Here is a 19,558-nt window from a genome sequence, read left to right as displayed (position 1 = left end):
ATGGGGTATGAGGCAGAGTCTAGGGTCACTTCTGTTACTGAACTCAGGCTCAGCTGCTCACTGCTCCAAAGCCAATAATTCAAGAGGCAAGTGTCAATACAAAGAAAAGGTGCTTTAATCAGAAAAGCTGGCAATCTGGAGAGAAGGTGGACTCACGTCCAGAGACCAACTCCGAAGATTCTGATCAGCCATGACAGTTTTTAAAGGGAAAAAGCGGGGAAGAATCTCCGTGAATGATCGAGGCAGGAGGTTGGGGGTTCTGCATCATTCTCCATTGTGTGCAGGCTGGCTGGATCTCTCTTCAGATGTTATCTTGCCCACGTGATCTGTCTGCAGTATTGCTAAGGAGGCTGTTTGGGGGTAGAGAGCTAGTCATTCTTTAACTACTTAATTCTTCATTCTTACTTCTTTTTATCTAGGAAAAGAATCAGCAGGTTAATTAGATTCTTTCAAAGTTAGAGGGGAACAGAAATGGGCAAACAGGAAAGGGGCAAAAGAGCTGCTTTCAATTCCCCACTGTCAAACATCATATTCCATTTCTATGTGATTAGGGGCAAAGGTCCATCTTCTATAACTTCTTCATGCTGACATAGGGCACCATATTCTCAGAGTAGAAGATGTCAACATGGGTCTGTAACATCACTTTGCTGACAATTTTAGTTGCCCACTTACATATTCGGTCAGAACAAGCTACTATTATTTTGATGCCTACAAAGATATAGATTATTATGAGTAAGAACGTTAATCCCCATCTCTTGAGGCCAGTTCTTGGAATTGTGCTAGCCATAGATTCAGTATTGCTCAAGATGGAGCAGCTTATGTCATGTCCTCTGGTGGCAGTTATAGTATCTGTAAAACAACTCAGGAATGTTGTTGTGACTGTGACTCTATTGTCCTAATCATTAGCTGCTCAAGTCTGCTCTTTTGTGACTCTGGAAGGCCTGGGAGACTTCAGCTTTTCTACAAAATACAGGCAGGGGCCATAGGGGGTTTTGTACTTGGGGCGGGGTGTGCTGCAGGGTTCTTCTCAGTTCTACTTCTAGGAATCTGACTTGGTGCCAGGCACATGGTAGCTTCTCAGAAGATACTTTTGAATGAATGGAATAGGACTTAATCATTAAAAAGAGTGAGAAATAAGGTATATCTCCATGAGCTGATATGGAAAGATGTCCAAGATCACTCTTAAGTGAAAAGAACAATATTAGACTAGTATGTATGGCATATTTCCATTTGTGTTTTATAAAAATATAGGTGTGTTTTTGTGCGTGTGTGTGTGTGTGTGAGTGACAGGGGCATGGGTGGTAGATGCTGGACAGGTAGAGGTATAAAGACCTAAACATTTTTAAAATAAACTTTTTAATACACTCTTTAGTAAATTGTAGTTTCCTCTTGGGAATGGAATCAGAGAGTTGGGGCATTTATACTCTGTTTCATATAATCTGCATTATTTGAATTTCTTATTAAATTGTATGCATTACTTTTGTGAAGATGATGACAGAAGTATTTATGGTAGGATGTGGTAGGATAAAAATACTCCCTAGGTAATTCAAATGTGTATCTAGATTTGCGATATCCTAAAGTCTAGCCCACTTAATTATGACATTCTGATTATGACAGTATTGGAGCCAAGAGTAAGAGAGGGTGGGAAAGTGATGTAGCTTGTTCTTATTGCCCATATCCATGTTGCTACTTACAATCTCTATTTTATTTAGAGTTAGTACTTCAGTAAATATAACATCATATAACTTAATTATGGTATGAATTCAATTAATTGTATGCTCCATTTTTGATCAGTGAAAAATATATTTCAAATATATGCAATCTCAGTTTTGCAGATTTGATGGAAAAGTATACTATTTATGAAAAAGTATACTATTTAAGTATACTATTTAACATTAAATTTTAACATAAGAAAATTGTTATATGCCAAACCTAGTCTCAACACGGTTTTATACTATTATATAGTCATTTTTATTGTTCTTTAAATAGTGTTGAGGCTGTGGTTCCCAGTAAAGATGGGAACAGACAGATTCAATCAGGTAATATCTAGAGAAATAGTGAGAAAGCAGCAGATTCTAATGAATTGTTTATTCTATATATTTGTTACATGCCTTAGTGCCAGGCTCTGTGCTACCTAACAGCCATAAGGATAAAGGCACAGTCCCTGCTCTAAATAGCTCAGTCGAGAAAGGAAAACATGTAAGCAAGTCATAGGGTTATAGAGAACAAAAATGCTAGGCAAGCACAGAGGAAGAGAGAATTGCATTGAGCACTGTGGAACACAATAGGATTTCATAAAACAAACCCAATTAAGGAAGGACATTCCACAGAGATAAAAAAGTATATACAAAGTCAGCAGTATAAAGATAAAATATGGCATATTTGGGAATCCACAAGCAGTTTAATGTGGCTGCTGCTCAGGGTGTTGGTTGGGGAAGAACAGGAGATGAAGTAAGTCCAGGGGCCAAGATTTTAAAAATGTGTACCAGTGTACCAGTTCAAGGATTTTTATTTTCTCTGTCAGCAGTTGGTAGCTATCAGATAATTTTAACAAAAATATGTATACACGTATACACATAGGTGTGTATGTATGTGTGTGTATGTGTGAGAAAGATTGCTTCTGCAGTGTGGGTGATAGATTCAAGGGGGGAAGATTGGATGGACCAACGGGCCAGTTGTATACCTGACACAGGCCCCGAGTCAGTGGCTGCGGAGCAAAGGAAGAGGAAACACATTAGGAGATACTCAAGAGGATGAATTGGCAGGATTTGGTACCTGATCAAACATGAGGAAAGAGAGTCAAAGTTGACTCAGGTGTCTGACGCGGTGACTGGATGGATCTAAATTGTGAAGTCATGGGAGGAGAGCTGACAATATTACAGGTAAGGCTTCCTTGGCACGTGGGTGGAGATTAGGAAAGAGAAGCAGTGGGAAGAATTGGTTAATATGAGTCAAGGATAGGGGAAGAAGTTGCTAAAGCAAAGCTTTAATAGCTCCTGGAAATGTTTTCTGTCTGAAGAAGTCATGGATATAGGTTGTAGGAACTTACAGGTTATCTCTTTAGGGTGAACTCATTAGAATGACACAGCTGTCTCCATCAGGTTTTGTTTGTCTGTTTCTAGAAATGGGTCATTTTGTACAAGATTCAGATACCTTAGAGTTTAACTGGAATCACGCAAGGATAGAACTAGTAATTCAGTAATAGCAGGGATTGGAGTGGCATCATTATTGAGAAACCCATCAAGTCAATTGGGAAGATATTCAGTGTAATGTGATGGATTGATTATGCATGCTTACTGTTGCTACTTCTTGAAATCCCATTAAACAAACAGAAAAGCTGTTTTCACTAAAGAATGGGAAGGAAGACTATAGTGACAAAATTTTGGAAGCTCAAAAAGATGAATGACTAGTAACGGAAAAGTGAAAAGCTCAGGTGAAGACAAACCTATCACACTGACCAACAAAGGCACAGAGTTGGAAGAAACAAGTACTTCTGTGATGAGTGGCTGAGGATAAAAATGGAATGTTTATCTAAAAGCCTGAATAAGAGGCAGATAGGCTCTGTCATCGTCATATGATATCAGAAAAGAGAAGTCCAAAAGAAGAATCAGAGGATGAGATCAGAAATACATTTACATGACATAGAACAAAAAGGCAGAAACTGGAAAATGGAGGAAAGATAGGCAAAATCAGTGAATCCATCTCGAATCTCAAATAATCCAGACAAAAAGAGGTTTCGAAGGAGAAAAAGAAAATGGAGGGAAGAGCTTTATCAAAGATGATTCATGAATATTTCTCTTTCTTCCTCTGTCTCACAGTTCTTGAGAAACACAGTCTCACCCTAGTGTACTGTCTCCTGGTGGTTATATGGAATATTGTGGAATAAAAAAGGGGGCAGAATCATAAATGATTCTATAACCTCACCTCTGAACAGGACCATTCTCAAACCAGTCTAGACAGAAACAAAATATCCTCAAGGCGAGAACAGCATCCTCCAATGCATAAGGAGCCCTGTTCTCCCTCGCGTAATCTAAATCTTCTTTGCTTTCTCTTCTTTCTGAGCCTCAATTCAATGACACAAGATGCCCTTTAAACTAAATAGAGTCTTCTCAAAGAAAAGTATGAAATGTTTAAAATCCTAAAGAAGTAAAATGTTGAGTGAACTGCACATCTTTTGATTCATTCCACTCTTTGTTACAGGGTTCCTGAGAAACTGAGTCATCTTTATTTTTACTTTTTTGAGTACTGTATTTATTTTAGTTGAAACTCCAAAACATTATTTATATTTCAGATGGTGACTCTGAGACACTAAATTGTACACTTCTCCGTGACACATTTCATAATCCGTCAGGACAGTTTCCAAGTTCTGTCGAAGATCATTGCCTTTATAGATCAAATTTTTAAAGCTGAGTTATAGTCTAATTATGTGGAATGGGAATGCCTGCTTGTCTACTCTATAAACAGTTTTATTCTGTTGTGAATGAATAGATATGAAATGAACTATTCTTTGTAGAGATTTTTGGCATTTTGTGTGCGCGCCTTGGTATAACTCTTACTCATTATGGTATGTGAATGTGTTTGCATCAGAAATCCCTGAAAGTAAAAGCAGAGGTTTAAAATCCACTTGGAATGATGTCATTGAAGATCTCAGTTAAACAACAAACCAAACCCAAGCATTTATGGAATCTCAGCCCAGGTTTTCCCCTCCTTTGTCTGATATTTAGAGTGAGGATTCGGTTAGTCCAGACAGCTACTGCTGGGTCAACAGCTGTCTTTGAATCATAAATTCTAAAGGTATTCAAGAGGCTTAAAGGATAATGATGTGATCTGGCCACTAAAGGCACAAAGACCTCAAGAATGTTTGAGATTCAGAGAAGGAAACCAGAATTCAGTATCAGTTGAACAAAAGCTTGTAACAGTTTTCTTGCACTACAGGGAGTGCTAAATGTTAGTTTGGAAAACTGGGTACTTAGATGTACAAAAAGGTAAATGAAAATGGTTGCATTTTGTCAGACTGTAGGAATGGTGGGGTAGAGGATTGCGGGAAGAAGACCAGCGAGCCAGATAAGTTAGAGTGCCATTTACTAAATATGGATTATACATCCTTTTAAAGAAGAGCCAGTACTTTCAATGTGTACACATCTTTTCAAAAGTGAAATCATTCAAAAATGAAAAAATCCAATACTAGTGTTTTTATTAAGGATAATAAAATTCCTGAAGGTGAGTTCATATAGAAGTAAGGTTACCTCCCTGTTCTGAAGATGTTATGACTCTTGTAAAGAAAGAAGAATACTTAATCAAAGTAGTGTTTGTGTATTAAGGGATACACTTTACACTGGGGCCTAGTATGCACTTAAGCATTCACACACACACACACACACACACATATAAAACTTGTAAATTACACTTATCCTTACTATGTGTGATGCATTTGATATTTTCTATTCCATTTTTTAAAAAACTGCTTATAATCAACTAAAGAGATTTCATGATATTTTTAATGGGTTGCATTGAGCAAGGGACACAGCAGATGGAATTGTGCCTGTCCTTGGTCCCTTGAGGATGCAAAGCTGCCAGTAATTCCTGTTTATCATAGTGACAATCCCATTAGTTCCTTTAAGCTACATCTGGGTTCATTGCAGGGAATGTTAATTCTGACTCTCATCCAGCCTATTGGCTTGATACATTCTGCTACAAGTCATAAATGAATTTTCTAAGATAAGCTTACACAGTCTCAGGACTTCTTGCCCTAGGGATTTTACACTCATCTTTCTTTCATCAATGTGGAAGCTAGTAAGAGTTAGCCCCAGTGCTTAGTTAAGGTGAGGCTGATTTGCAAGTCCTCAGATCTGACAGTGCAGTGCTGGTCCCACAGTATCTATCCTATCCAGTGGCGTCAGGCTGACTTATAAAGCAATCCCTGGGTTTCAGGTACAGGTGGGTACCTCGGTAGAGACAGGGTCCTGATAGCACCATCAAGGACAGAGCTTAAGTGCCTAGTAGGTAGAAGGCATCACAGTACCAGAAAGGCAAAGTTGAAGTTGAAGGAGTTTAATAAACAGTACAATAGGCAAGTGAGGAATGTTACCTCGGGGCTGCTGTGACATCAAGCAAAGTGCCAAGGGACAGCTGCTGTGTAGACAGAGATCCTCAGCAGTGGAGGTGGCACAGACTTATACTTGAAGCTCCAAGTATTTGTTTCTTCAATAGCTCTGGTGAGCTAGTCAGGTTTGGTGCCTCGAGGACCAATGATAGGCAAGCTCTCTATCCAGAAGTCTTAGATCGGTGTTCGATGAAAAAACGAAAACATATTTTCTGTCTACGTTTGGGTTTTACTAAGGTGTCTAGGTTCTCTGGGGGCTCTGTGAGTCTGGCATCCTCACCCTCAGTGGAATGATGGTCCTTGGGGTTGGGATGAGGACTCTGATTATGGTGATCTTGGCATCGTCCTTCCTTCTCACAGGCTCCTGGCTGGACCGACATGGTTGGTTGTCCTGGTGAACTGTCTAAGCAGGCAAAGTGTGCGCTTAAGTTTGCTGAGCCTCCAATGTTGACTCTTCAGGATATATTTCTGTATTCCTTCTAGTCCGCAGAGCTTTAATTAGGGATATCTTGGAATTAGAATTCAAAATCGGGTAGCGAATGAAGTTTACTGTTGTGAATTTTTTGTGTGATAGAAGAGACAGAATGATAAAGAACACAGGAAACTTCAGATTGTTCAGGGAGTTTGAAGGTCACTGGATTAATGGTATTAAAGTTGGAAAATGACCCAATAAAAGTAAATGCACTTCAGCCCTGTGAGTTGTGAGGTTCAGCCACTCTGACCGAGGTTAGTTTGAGAAGTCTTGGAGCAAATTTGTTGTCCAGCCCAAGAAATGGGGAGAAGTTCTGGTTGTAAATTAAGAAAGTGTCTTGAATGGAAGGTGAGGTGTGGCATTGAAATAGAAATATATATATGTAGTAGAGAAATGTGTACCCCAGATGTCCAGTTGGTGGGGACAGGATGGTGGTGGTGTGTTCCATACTTTGATTTGTTCTTTTGGTGTTCTGGTTAATTTGTGAGTAGTGGTGTGGGGAAAAATTAATTTTCCTTTAGAGGATAAGAAGGAGGGTAATCAGAATTGTAGCCTTAATGGGGTTAGATATTATCTAAGAAAACACCTCATAACAGAACAAGTACCCTTGACAATTATTGTCCCATGAGAGGGAAATGGCCCATTTATGACAACGCACACGTACTAGAAATATTGTTGTCAGTTGTTAGTAGAGCACTAGTTCTTTGATGAAATCATTGATGATCATGGATTGAGAAAAAGAAGGCAAAAAAATCTCTGGTTTACAGGTGTGGTCACTGGCTCCACAATAGATTTTACCTAAGACCCCCAGATTTTCAAACCACCAGAATTCAAGAATAACTGTGTGGAAAATGTTATGTTATAATGACTAGCTGTCATCTTTCTTGGCAGCCCTGCATAATCGAAGTCCAGACATAACTAATGGGCAGAGTTTTATTAAATAGAGTAGAGTCCTGGGCCAAAAAATACCTTTTTTGTTGTCTACCTAACCAGCATGGTTTTTGACTAATCAAGCTGTTTGGTGATCCTGTTCTCCATTAAGAGGTCTTATCTTTGTAATAAATCTGGGGTATTAGGAAGAGGTAAGAATTTCCTTTGAGAATGTTAATGATTTAGGCTCTGAATATTTTTCAGAACATTATTCTTGTTGTTTTTTTTTTTTACATCTTCACTGGAGTATAGTTGCTTCACAATGGTGTGTTAGTCTCTGCTTTATAACAAAGTATATCAGTTATACATATACATATGTTCCCATATCTCTTCCCTCTTGCGTCTCCCTCCCTAGAACGTTATTCTTCTTGATGCCCTACTCTTCTTCTAAGATATAACTATCCTCTGAAAAACTGAGGCAGAAATCATGACCCAAGATCATATTCTTCTTAACTCACTAATCTTCCAACTATTCCCTATTTCAAATATTTATTAGATACTCAGGCATACAAAGGTGATTCATACTTATTGCAGCTATTTTTATGACCAGTAGCACTTAACAGAGTGGTTTATATTATATTTGCCTCAATCATTCGGACAGTGTCAGTTAATAGATACTTCATGCTGTAATAAATACTTAAGAATAACTCCAACCTTAAACTTAATTAAGCTTAAGTATAAAGGGAAATAATATAATTTCTGACTGAAATCATTTAGATGAGAATTTACTTCAGAATAATCCTATATTAGTTTATATTAACTGAGCTTCAGTTACATATTAAGTTAGAGTTGGGGGGCTGAAAATAAAACACCAGTTAAAATACAGGTACGTTTGATATCAATAACTATGAGTCTGATCTGAAAAGTGAAAATGAATCATACATATTCACCAGGCAGCAACTCCCAAGGCCTCAAAGTGCCATATCCAGTGTTGTACTAAGCCTTCTGCCAAGTGTCAGCAAGCATATGCAGAATTTTAAAAAGTCTAAGTGGACATTTACATATTAATGTTGAATTCTGAGAATCCAGAATACATATTAATAATAAAATCTATATCCATTTTTTTTCTAGTGGCAAAGAGAAGACTAGCTTTTCCTAACTCACAAGTTTTGGAAATATTCCAGGTTACTGCCTTTGAGGAATACATTGCTTATATTTAGACATACTGTCAATTTTCCTTCTCTGTCCATTCCTCTCATCTATGATTTATAACACAGCTTTCCCTTTAAAATGAAAGGGTTTGGACCAAATCTATCCTTTATCTAGGTTATACATTGAAGGCCTGTTCTGTGATAGGCATTGTTCTAAGTGAAAACAATGGATATAATGTAAAGTCTCCTAAATCCTCTGAGCAGCAGGTGACAGGGGCAGGGGTCACAGCAAACAAACAAGAAGGGATAGTTTCAAATCATTAAGGTTGTGATAGAAGGCTTTCTCACCAGAGGCTCCATTGTGCTGTGGTTTTTGCAGCTGTGTTTGTCATCAAGCAGTCACTGAAGTGCCCAGTGGCATTTTGGCAACAGTGAAGCACAATTACACAGCTTTAGAGAGCTTTCTAAAATAAAATATGTAAAACAAGGACATATATAGGATAGGAAGTGAATGAGGGTAGAGGGCACGTTATAAGAGTGGTGAGGAAAGGCCTTGTTGAGGCCTAGCTGATGAGAAGAAGATAACGACAAAGACCTTGAGGAGAAGTGTTCTAGATGGAGGGTCTACTGCGTGCAGAGTTCTGAGGATGGATCCAATCTGGAAGCACAAGGCGCAGATAGAAAGCCAGTATTTCTGAAACAGAATGAATGAGGGTGAGTAGGAGATAAGGATAGAGAGGTAGAGGCCAGAATACAGAGAACTTTATAGACCACGGTAAGTTGCTAATGATTTTAACTGCAGCAAGAGGCCATTGGAAGTTTTCAGTGGTAAAGTGATTTCAGTTGATTTGCTGTTTGAAAGGTCACTTTGCTTGTCAGGAGAAGAATAGATGGAATGGTGGGGAGTAGGTGGATGCGCAAGAACCAAAGCAGGGAGGCCGGATTGCAGGACTTCACAAAATCCAAGATAGGATTTTGGCTTGGACTGGGGAGTCAACTAACAGTAGAGACAGTGAAAGACAAGTAGGCTTGGCCCAGGCATTGGAGGTGGAGACCTTTCTAATGGATTTGGCCATGGGCAGTGCTGGGAAGATGCAGATTAGGAGGACTGCTTCATTCATGCAATGAATATTTTTAAGTCCCTATTCTGTTCCAAGCTCTATGTTAGACTCTGAGGATATTATAATGAACAAAGCCAATCACAGTCCTTGCCTTTAATAAAACTTAAAATCTGGGGGAAAGCATCATTAAAATACCATACAAATAGATAAATAACTACAAGCTCAGAAAAGGGCAACGAAGGAGACCTAATTTAGCCTGTGTGTGTGTGTGTGAGTGTGTGTGTGTGTGTGTGTGTGTGTGTGTGTGTGTGTGTAGTGGAGGAGGGTATGCCAGGTGAGGGAAGGCTAAGATTTGAAAAAGAGCTAGGCTGTAACTAGGCGAGAAGCAGTGGCAGTGCAGCAACAATGGAGGGCTTAGTCCTGATGGTAGGAAGAGAGTGTGACACAGTTGAGAAATGGACCTACGAGGGCCAGCAGGGCTGGAGGACAAAGTTGGGGAGAGGGAGAAGAGGTTGAAAAGGGTGGCACTGAGCAGACTGTAGATGGTCTTGCAGGCCATGTTAGAGTTTGGCTTTTATCCTAATAACTATGGAAACCCATTAAAACACATGCCTAATTACTAAGATTTCTTCCCTTTCTAAATTCTGTGTTTTTCTATGCTATAATCTGAAATAAGAATATGGCAGAACTGCAAAGTGACCTTCAAAAAACAGTGAAATTCCTGGCATTTGATTAACATAACTAGAGTGACTCTCGAAGAATCAGCATGCATGATCATCTTCCCCTCAGGTGCAACTGAACAATTCAGAATAGCACAGTCATTAGAGTCCTGGTATTATGACACCATTCATATTATCTTTCCCAGACATGGACTGCCTTTGGCCACTGTCCCATAGGCTCGTCTCTTGGACACCTGAGTTTTATGGGCTTATGCAGCATGGAAATAGGTACAGTGCATACCTGTGTAGATAAACTATAATAATTGATATGGCAGTTGTGGTTGTGGAGTTACGAAACCATATCAGATGATATTAAGAAGGTGATTAGATAATTTCCAGGAATTAAATAAAAAGATTATGGATATTCCTGCCAAACTTTCTGCTCTCTGGGAGAAAGGTATTAGAATCATGAAAGAGACATCTGTCTGGAACATGAGTCGAGCCTGCTGCCATCTTGGCGTGCCCTGGACCCTCATGAGAAGCTAACGTGGGGAAGACAGAGCTGTGAGGAGAGGAGGGAAACTACCCTCTGGTGCTTTTGATTTAACCCCTGAAATCAGCCATTTCAGACACCACTAACCTTTTTTTTTTTTTTTTTAAACATCTTTATTGGAGTATAATTGCTTTACAGTGGTGTATTAGTTTCTGCTTTATAACAAAGTGAATCAGTTATATGTATACATATATCCCCATATCTCCTCCCTCGTGAGCCTCCCTCCCTCCCACCCTCCCTATTCCACCCCTCTAGGTGGTCACAAAGCAATGAGCTGATCTCCCTGGGCTATGGGGCTGCTTCCCACTAGCTATCTATTTTACATTTGATAGTGTATATATGTCCATGCCACTCTCTCACTTTGTCACAGCTCACCCTTTCCCCTCCCCATATCCTCAAGTCCATTCTCTAGTAGGTCTGTGTCTTTATTCCTGTCTTGCTCCTAGGTTCTTCATGACCATTTTCTTTTTCTGTTTTTTAGATTCCATATATATGTGTTAGCATACGGTATTTGTTTTTCTCTTTCTGACTTACTTCACTATATGACAGACTCTAGGTCCATCCGCCTCACTACAAATAACTCAGTTTTGTTTCTTCTTATGGCTGAGTAATATTCCATTGTATATATGTGTCACATCTTCTTTATCCATTCATCTGCTGATGGACACTTATGTTGCTTCCATCTCCTGGCTGTTGTAAATAGAGCTGCAATGAACATTGTGGTACATGACTCTTATTGAATTATGGTTTTCTCAGGGTATGTGACCAGTAATGGGATTGCTGGGTTGTACGGTAGTTCTGTTTTTAGTTTTTTAAGGAACCTCCATACTGTTCTCCATAGTGGCTGTATCAATTACATTCCCACCAGCAGTGCAAGAGGGTTCCCTTTTCTCCACACCCTCTCCAGCATTTATTGTTTGTAGATTTTTTGATGATGGCCATTCTGACTGCTGTGAGATGATATCTCATTGTAGTTTTGATTTGCATTACTCTAATGATTAATGATGTGCAGCATTCTTTCATGTGTTTGTTGGCAATCTGTATATCTTGTTTGGAGAAATGTCTATTTAGGTCTTCTGCCCATTTTTGGATTGGGTTGTTTGTTTTTTTGATATTGAGCTGCATGAGCTGCTTGTAAATTTTGGAGATTAATCCTTTGTCAGTTTCTTCGTTTGCAAATATATTCTGAGGGTTGTCTTTTCATCTTGTTTATGGTTTCCTTTGCTGTGCAAAAGCTATGAAGTTTCATTAGGTCCCATTTGTTTATTTTTGTTTTTATTTCCCTTTCTCTAGGAGGTAGGTCAAAAAGGATCTTGCTGTGATTTATGTCATAGAGTGTTCTGCCTATGTTTTCCTCTAAGAGTTTGATAGTTTCTGGCCTTACATTTAGGTCTTTAATCCATTTTGAGTTTATTTTTGCGTATGGTGTTAGGGAGTGTTCTAAATTCATTCTTTTACATGTAGCTGTCCAGTCTTCCCAGCACCACTTACTGAAGAGGCTGTCTTTTCTCCACTGTATATTCTTGCCTCCTTTATCAAAGATAAAGTGACCATATGTGTGTGGGTTTATCTCTAGGCTTTCTATCCTGTTCCACTGATCTATATTTCTGTTTTTGTGCAGGTATCATACTGTCTTGATTACTGTAGCTTTGTAGTATAGTCTGAAGTCAGGGAGCCTGATTCCTCCAGCTCCGTTTTTCTTTGTCAAGATTGCTTTGGCTATTCAGAGTCTTTTGTGTTTACATACAAGTTGTGAAATTTTTTGTTCTAGTTCTGTGAAAAATGCCAGTGGTAGTTTGATAGGGGTTGCACTGAATCTGTAGATTGCTTTGGGTAGTAGAGTCATTTTCACAGTGTTGATTCTTCCAATCCAAGAACATGGTATAATCTCTCCATCTGTTTGTATCATCTTCAATTTCTTTCATCAGTGTCTTATAATTTTCTGCGTACAGGTCTTTTGTCTCCTTAGGTAGGTTTATTCCTAGATATTTTATTCTTTTTGTTGCAGTGGTAAATGGGAGTGTTTTCTTGATTTCACTTTCAGATTTTTCATCATTAGTGTATAGGAATGCCAGAGATTTCTGTGCATTAATTTTGTATCCTGCTACTTTACCAAATTCATTGATAAGTTCTAGTAGTTTTCTGGTAGCATCTTCTGGATTATCTATGTATAGTATCATGTCACCTGCAAACAGTGACAGTTTTACTTCTTCCTTTCTGATTTGGATTCCTGTCATTTCTTTTTCTTCTCTGATTGCTGTGGCTAAAACTTCCAAAACTATGTTGAATAAGAGTGGTGAGAGTGGGAAACCTTGTTCCTGATCTTAGTGGAAATGGTTTCAGTTTTTCACCACTGAGAATGATGTTGGCTGTGGGTTTTTCATATATGGCCTTTGTTAGGTTGAGGTAAGTTCCCTCTGTGCCTACTTTCTGGAGGGTTTTTATCATAAATGGGTGTTGAATTTTGTTGAAAGCTTTTTCTGCATCTATTGAGATGATCATATGGTTTTTATCCTTCAGTTTGTTAATATGGTGTATCACATTGATTGATTTGCATATACTGAAGAATTCTTGTATTCCTGGGATAAACCCCAGTTGATCATGGTGTATGACCCTTTTAATTTGCTGTTGGATTCGGTCTGCTAGTATTTTGTTGAGGATTTTTGCATCTATGTTCATCAGTGATATTGGCCTGTAGTTTTCTTTCATTGTGACATCTTTGTCTGGTTTTGGTATCAGGGTGATGGTGGCCTCGTGGAATGAGTTGGGGAGTGTTCCTCCCTCTGCTATATTTTGGAGGAGTTTGAGAAGGATAGGTGTTAGCTCTTCTCTAAATGTTTGATAGAATTCACCTGTGAAGCCATCAGGTCCTGGGCTTTTGTTTGTTGGAAGATTTTTAATCACAGTTTCAATTTCAGTGCTTGTGATTGGTCTGTTCACACTTCCTGTTTCTTCCTGGTTCAGTCTCGGAAGGTTGTGCATTTCTAAGAATTTGTCCATTTCTTCCAGGTTGTCCATTATATTGGCATATAGTTGCTTGTAATCTCTCATGATCCTTTGTATTTCTGCAGTGTCAGTTGTTACTTCTCCTTTTTCATTTCTAATTCCACTATTTGAGTCTTCTCCCTTTTTTTCTTGATGAGTCTGGCTAATGGTTTATCAATTTTGTTGATCTTCACAAAGAACTAGCTTTTAGTTTTATTGATGTTTGCTATCATTTCCTTCATTTCTTTTTCTTTTATTTCTGATCTGATTTCTTTCCTTCTGCTAACTTTGGGGGTTTTTTGTTCTTCTTTCTCCAATTGCTTTATGTGTAAGGTTAGGTTGTTTATTTGAGATGTTTCTTGTTTCTTAAGGTAGGATTGTTTTGCTATAAACTTCCCTCTTAGAACTGCTTTTGCTGCATCCCGTAGGTTTTGGGTCATCGTGTTTTCATTGTCATTTGTTTCTAGGTGTTCTTTGATTTCCTCAGTGATCTCTTGGTTATTTAGTAGTGTATTGTTTAGCCTCCATGTGTGTGTATTTTTTACAGATTTTTTTCCTGTAATTGATATCTATTCTCATAGCATTGCGGTCAGAAAAGATACTTGATATGATTTCAATTTTCTTAAATTTACCAAGGCTTGATTTGTGACCCAGGATATGATCTATCCTGGAGAATTTTCCATGAGCACTTGAGAAGAAAGTGTATTCTGTTGTTTTTGGATGGAATGTCCTATAAATATCAATTAAGTCCATCTTGTTTAATGTATCATTTAAAGCTTGTGTTTCCTTATTTATTTTCATTTTGGACGATCTGTCCATTGGTGAAAGTGGGATGTTAAAGTCCTCTACTATGATTGTGTTACTGTCGATTTCCCCTTTTATGGCTGTTAGCATTTGCCTTATGTATTGAGGTGCTCCTATCTTGGGTGCATAAATATTAACAATTGTTATATCTTCTTCTTGAGTTGATACTTTGATCATTATGTAGTGTCCTTCTTTGTCTCTTGTAATAGTCTTTGTTTTAAAGTCTATTTTGTCTGATATGAGAATTGCTACTCCAGCTTTGTTTTGATTTCCATTTGCATGGAATATCTTTTTCCATCCCCTCACTTTCAGTCTGTATGTGTCCCTAGGTCTGAAGTGGGTCTCTTGTAGACAGTATATATACGGGTCTTATTTTTGTATCCATTCTTCCAGTCTGTGTCTTTTGGTTGGAGCGTTTAATAATTATCAGTATGTATGTTCCTATTACCATTTTCTTAATTGTTTTGGGTTTGTTATTGTAGGTCTTTTCTTCTCTTGTGTTTCCTGCCTAGAGAAGTTCCTTTAGCATTTGTTGTAAAGCTGGTTTGGTGTTGCTGAATTCTCTTAGCTTTTGCTTGTCTGTAAAGGTTTTAATTTCTCCGTAAAATCTGAATGAGATCCTTGCTGGGTAGAGTAATCTTGGTTGTCGGTTTTTCCCCTTCATCACTTTAACTATGTCTTGCCACTCCCTTCTGGTTTGCAGAGTTTCTGCTGAAAGATCACCTGTTAACCTTGTGGGGATTCCCTTGTGTGTTATTTGTTGTTTTTCCCTTGCTGCTTTTAATATTTTTTCTTTGTATTTAACTTTTGATAGTTTGATTAATATGTGTCTTGGCATGTTTCTCCTTGGATTTATCCTGTATGGGACTCTCTGTGCTTCCTGGACTTTATTAACTATTTCCTTTCCCATATTAGGGAAGTTTTCAACTTTAATGTCTTCAAATAGTTTCTCAGTCCCTTTCTTTTTCTCTTCTTCATCTAGTACCCCTATAATTTGAATGTTGGTGTGTTTAATGTTGTCCCAGAGGTCTCTGAGACTGGCCTCAATTCTTTTCATTCTTTTTTCTTTATTCTGCTCTGCAGTAGTTATTTCCTCTATTTTATCTTCCAGGTCACTTATCCGTTCTTCTGCCTCAGTTATTCTGCTATCGATCCCTTCCAGAGAATTTTTAATTTCATTTATTATGTTGTTCATCACTGTTTGTTTGCTCTTTAGTTCTTCTAGGTCCTTGTTAAATGTTTCATGTATTTTCTCCATTCTGTTTCCAAGATTTTGGATCATCTTTACTATCATTATTCTGAATTTTTTTTCAGGTAGACTGCCTATTTCCTCTTCATTTGTTAGGTCTGGTGGTTTTTTATCTTGCTCCTTCATCTGCTGTGTATTTCTCTGTCTTCTCAGTTTGCTTAATTTACTGTGTTTGCGTCTCTCTTTTGCAGGCCTTCAGGTTCGTAGTTCCCATTGTTTTCGGTGTCTGCCCCCAGTGGCTAAGGTTGGTTCAGTGGGTTGTGTAGGCTTCCGGGTGGAAGGGACTAGTGCCTGTGTTCTGCTGGGTGAGGCTGGATCTTGTCTTTCTGGTGGGCCGCTCCATGTCTGGTAGATACCACTAACTTTGGACTATGCTGTTTTGTGACTCAGTACCTTCTGTTTTACCAGTTGGGTTGGATTTTCTGTCACTTACAATTAGGAAGTTGTGACTGATCTATTTGTGTATTACTGAAGGTGACATGATGCATTCTTCTTTGCAACATAATAGAGACTGGTTATTGGCCACACCGGACTGCCCAGTCACAGACAAGGAGATGGATGGGAGTGGGGCATGGCCTAGCCATTCCACCATCTCCACCACAGTTTGTCAGGGAATGTGAAAGGAGAAGTTCCCCATCTACCTCTTATTAGGGGTGTTACCTTGAGACAGTTAACCTAAGCTGTGTTCGATTTAGCTTTGCTGTGGGAACTCCTTCCATGGTTATTGTGAAGCGTCCATGAGATAAGGGCCATGAGTTCAAAGATAAAGAGGACGCCATCTTTCTCCTTAGCTGTTGGTAGGCTCTGAGCTCCAGCACTAACCAGAGCCAGAGCTTCTAGGAGAAGGTAGGGACCAAGTACTGGGGCACATTCCCCAAGGAGTCTGTTGAGGTTATCTACTACTGCATTAAAAACCACCCCAAAACCTGGTGGCATAAAATAAGAACGATTTTATTATGTTCACAAATTCTGTGGGTCAGAAAGTCAGACACAATAGGCATAGCTTGTTTCTACTCCATGACATTGAGGACTTCAGATGGGGACACTCAGATGCTAAGGGTGGCCTCAGCTGGGAGTTTCTCCGCTTGCATGGCTGTCTCCCAACTGCATTGACTAAGGTGACTCAGAGGCTAGGCTTAACTGCCACTGTCCGTCAGATCACCTATTCATGGCCCCTCCATGTGGCCTGGGATTCTCACAGCATGGTGCTGGGTTCCAGAGGGAGCCTCCTGAGAACTTGGTGGACACTGCATGGCCTTTTGTGATACAGCTTTGGAGGTCATGCAGCATCGTTTCCATGTAGGCTATTGTTACAAGGCCACCCTTATAACCATGCCATCACAAAGCCATTAAGGCTACCCCAGTTTCACGGGGAGGGCAGTTAGACTCCACTCTTTTATTTATTTATTTATTTGTTTGTTTGTTTGTTTATTCAAACAGAAAGTCACAAAAATTATAATCATCCTCATCAGTTTACTCAGTCTCATGTAATTTTTTTCCATCTTGATCTTTTGTTAGCACTTTTATAAATTTATCAGTTTTCCATTAGAGTTCTGAAAATGCTTATTCATTCAGTTCAGCAGTATAGTCAGTTACCAGAAATCTGTACTTGTCAGAGTCTTTTCCATGAATTCCTTGAAGATGAAACCCTTTTATAGGAACATATTTACAACAGCATCAGAGTACACCCAGAACTGTCTGTAAATGACAAAAGACTTAAAAATGACCACGGTTAAAGATTTGATGAAAGTTCATAATAATGCAGTTGACAAGGAAATTTAGTTATTTCTAAGATATATATTTTAAAGGAATAACTAGAATTATGACTTATAACATTATACCAGAACATGTAAGATTTTTAGATATTTCATGGAATTAGACTCCACTCTTAATGGGAGAATCACAAAGTCACCATGCAGGAGAGCTGGTGGAATGGAAGATGTTTTGTGGCCATCTTTGGGAAAAACAACCTGTCAGAGAATCACAGCATCTCAAGGCTGAAAGGGTGCCTAAAATTGGCCCTCATGCATCCTTGGACAGTCACCTCAATCTCCTTTGCAATGTTCTGGCCCATGCTCACCTAGCCTCCATTGGTGTGTGCTTGGTATTGGGGCAGCCCCTTCCACTTTGGAGCTGCTTGGACCTGTACACATTTGCTTCTTTGGTTGAGGTGCCATCTATAGTCCTTGGTTTTCTCCCCTAATTCTCACATACTCTCTGTACTGTCGCCAGGGGCAGGTGCCTCTCTGTCCTTAACCACAGCCCAGTGGAGACAGCTTCCATGGACTCTAAGTCCTCTCACAGCCTAGAATCCCAGCTTTACTAGCCCTTCCTCTGTATTCTACCCCCATCTCAGCCCTGATCCTTCAGAGACTGTTCAGGTTTGTCCATGAAGTAAATACCCTCTTGGGTGCCTCCCCAATCCCTCCTTTCTATTTTCCCACTGCCAGAGCTTTGATTTCATTTAAATGGTTTCTTTTCAGCCCTAGTGGGTGACCTTGATTAATGAGAACCATTGGGACTAATTCTATTCATTGTGTCAGACATTCATTTAAGTACAGGCATGCAACTCAAAGGAGACATAAAAGGATGATTGCTAGGGACTTCTGGGATTTTTTTCCCTAGAAGAAATGGTAAGATGAGACATTTGTCTTTTTTCCTTTTGACCCAGCTGTGATGACTGGAGCAGTGGCAGTCATCTTGGGGACCATAAGGACCCATCCAGTGAGAATAACTGAAAGAGAGAAAGAAGTTGACTGTTTGGAGGATTTGTTGTACCAACAAATTGACCAGCCCTGAAATTGCTTAATTTCCAGACTCTTTTTTTACATGAGAGACTAAATACCCTTATAATTTAAACCATTTTTTCAATAAGTATTTAGTTCACAGCTAGGCATTCTTATAGCTGCAAGGGGCACAGCAGGGAACAACATAAAAATCCCCCATAGGGCTGACATTCGTGGAGGAGACAGCTGACAAGTGATTAAATGAATGATATGTTTAACATGGGGCTGAAACATTTCACTCTTCCTGGCACTTCTCTCTGCCCAGAAGCTGACCTGAATGGGAAGTCTCCCTTGTCTCATGACTTCCAGCTGAGTTCAGCCAAGGGGTGCCCCAGCAGGAGACCAGAGGGTGGAGAAGAGAGAAGTCAGAGTATTTCTTCCTCTGCTCCCTCCAAACCAGGCAAGGGGTTTGGCAGTGGATGTTCCTTATCAGAAGCCACAGTTCCAGCTCCTGTTGAGCTTATATGTCACATGGCTCCACCTCTGAACAGGGTCCAGCAATCCTGCTCCCTGACACTTTACCTCCAACACTCCTCGATCCTCTAATCCTGCCCACACTCCCATCATTCATCCTTCTTTCATCTCCTCCCTCTCCCAAGGGCGCAGTCTCTTCTGCCCGAACCCTGACAGATGTTGATGGTAAGTGCTACATAGAAAATTAATTCAAGGAGGGTCACAAGTACAGCGGAGAGGAACAGATTTAAAAGGCAGGCTGGGATAGGTCTCAGTGACTTTACTCAAGTGACACTTGAGTAAAGACAGGAAGGAATCATAGATATTTGGTGTGTAGGCACATTGCAGGCAGAGGGAGGAGCCTGTGCAAAGGCCCTGAGGTGGGCCTGGGCCTGAATGTTCAAGGAATATC

General features: G+C 39.5%; 1 protein-coding gene across 2 annotated transcripts in view; it reads left to right on the top strand.

Moving 5' to 3' along the window:
- PRKG1 (protein kinase cGMP-dependent 1) overlaps positions 1-19,558 on the top strand; it is a 1,229,308-nt gene that overhangs the window by 996,516 nt on the left and 213,234 nt on the right. The window lies entirely within an intron of this gene.

This window comes from Lipotes vexillifer, unplaced genomic scaffold (genome assembly GCF_000442215.2).
Source record: "Lipotes vexillifer unplaced genomic scaffold, Lipotes_vexillifer_v1.1 scaffold690, whole genome shotgun sequence".
Lineage (NCBI taxonomy): Eukaryota > Metazoa > Chordata > Mammalia > Artiodactyla > Lipotidae > Lipotes > Lipotes vexillifer.
The sequence above is the reverse complement of the archived record's forward strand: the minus strand, read 5'-3'. Positions and strand labels throughout refer to the sequence as shown.